This window comes from Trichechus manatus, unplaced genomic scaffold, assembly GCF_000243295.1.
Source record: "Trichechus manatus latirostris isolate Lorelei unplaced genomic scaffold, TriManLat1.0 scaffold00004, whole genome shotgun sequence".
Classification (NCBI taxonomy): domain Eukaryota; kingdom Metazoa; phylum Chordata; class Mammalia; order Sirenia; family Trichechidae; genus Trichechus; species Trichechus manatus.
Window position 1 is genome coordinate 6,717,906 of NW_004443940.1, and position 2,294 is coordinate 6,720,199.

Sequence of the window (2,294 nt, forward strand, 5' to 3'; positions counted from 1 at the left end):
GTTTTCACCGTCTAATGTTTGGAAGTGGATCACCAGGCCTTTCTTTCTAGTCTGTATTAATCTGGAAGCTCTGCTAAAAGCATATTCAGCATCATAGCAACACACAAGCCTTCACTGACTGAAGGGTGGTGGCTACACATGAGATGAATTGGCAGTGGTGGAAGAATACAAAAGAAACTAATAAGAGGACTTAATTTTCATGGGATGAAGGAGGCTTAGAAAAGGAAGAAACAGTTGAAGCTGGAGCTTTCCTCATATACATTTTTATTTTTTTATTATAAACACTGTAAACATAATTACCTCACCTAGAAGCTGAATTTTGAAAAATGAAACATTTTGGATGGAACAAAGAAATATCTATGTCAGAGTAAAAAAAAAAATCCTGCAAGGTATTATAAGAAAAAATAAATTGTTATGTCTTCATAAACGAAATGAGGAAATCCACCTGACGGGTCTTCAGCTTCCATCTATAAAGGACAGAGGGGAAAGGGCTGGGCAATAGCCTTAATTAGTCTGTGTCTATATGGCATTTTTACACTTTAAATCTTTATTAGTCACAAAGTTTATTCCCAGTACCACCAGTATTTGTACATCATTTACTATCAAATTGTCTGGGGGAATATTAATTATTTTTAATCAACAGATAATTGCCTGTCATTGTCTGTTGGATTATGCTATACTAATTTGGAATTTGGAAACCCCAAATTTCTTAATAAAATTGTACTTAACAAAGTCTAGGATCCTTTCTAAGAGACCCTAGGTGGCACAAACAGTTAATGTGCTCTACTGCTAACTAAAATGTTGACAGTTTGACGCCACCCAGAGGCACCTCAGAAGAAAGGCCTGGTGATCTACTTCTGAAAAATCAGCCATTGAAAGCCCTATGAAACAACAACAAAATAAATAAATTTTTTTTTTAAAAAAAGCCCTAGGGATCGCAGTTCTACTCTGACACACGTGGGGTCACCATGAGTTGGAGTCGACTCGAGGGCAAGTGATCCACCACCATCTGTTGGCTTGTTGTACTGTGGTGTCTTGCGCGTTGCTAAGATGCTGGAAGCTACACCACTGGTATTTCAAATACCAGCAAGGTCATCCTGGTGGACAGGTTTCAGCAGCTTCCAGACTACAACAAACTAGGAAGAAAGGTCTAGAGATCTGCTTCTGAAAATTAGCCAATGAAAACCCTATGGATCATAACAGAATATTGTTCGGTATAATGCTGGAAGATGAGCCCCCTAGGTTGGAAGGCACTCAAAATACACAGTGGCCACAACTGCAAACCTGAGCATTCGAAGGATGGTGAAGATGGTGCAGGACTGGGCAGCCGTTCATTCTGTCGTGTATGGGGTTGCCATGAGTCGGAGCTGGCTTGACAGCAGCTAACAACAACAGGATCCTTTCTAAAGAAGGTAGTTGCTTCAAGGTGTTGTCTTTTTTTTTTAAGCCTGTAACTTTTTTTTTGGTTTCTTGTTGTAGTTCAGAGTGTTTTCTAGGAGAGTCTATTGCAATGTTTTTTCTCCAAGTGGCCAGTGAGATTACAATCAGCCTATCCCTTAGAAAACGTGTTGTGTTTTTTTTTTTTTTTTTTAACATCTATCTGAGGCGCATTCAGGCCAATTAAGGCTGTGCTTTCAGAGATCACTGCTGTAGTGTGTTACCAGAGAAATGTTTACAACCTGTAGGGCTCTGGAAACCCGGATGATGAACTGTAGTGCTCTCTCCTGAGCCTGAGGCTGGCTTGGGGTGTTGCCTGGTGACAAAGACCACTTCTCAATGACTGGGAGAAAGGACAGGCCGACTGGTTTCCTTCCTCATTAGTGGTGATTACTAAAGTCACTGTCTCTGTATCTTTTATATTTTTTTATCTTTTAACAGGTTTAAAGTTTTTACTTTAGATTTTGCATTTGGTTTACTTCCTGTTTTTGAAATAATGTTCTACAGGTAACTTTACTTGTAAAAATAAATATTTTAAACATGATTTATCGCTGTTGACAGTACCCCTCACCCGTACATTTCATATCTGTCTGGTTAGATATCATTAATTCTCTTAATGCTTGTGCTTTTTTAGTACATAGGGGTGAGTTTTCCCATATGAGCTGTAATTATCTGAAAATCCTTTCCCTACTGATTTGAAGAACTCTTTGAAACATACTTATCCCCATTGCCATCTCCATCCCCATAACTATTTAGGAGTCCCTGGGTGGCACAATGGTTGAGCCCGTGACTGTTAGCTGGAAGTTTGGCCATTCAAACCCACCCAGAGGTGCTCGAAGACAGGCCTAGTGATCAGC

The 2,294-nt window shown here is 39.6% G+C and overlaps 1 pseudogene; it reads left to right on the plus strand.

The window, feature by feature from the left end:
- Positions 1-1,622: 1,622 nt before the first annotated feature.
- LOC111821158 (uncharacterized) lies at positions 1,623-1,806 on the plus strand (annotated as a pseudogene).
- Positions 1,807-2,294: the final 488 nt, after the last annotated feature.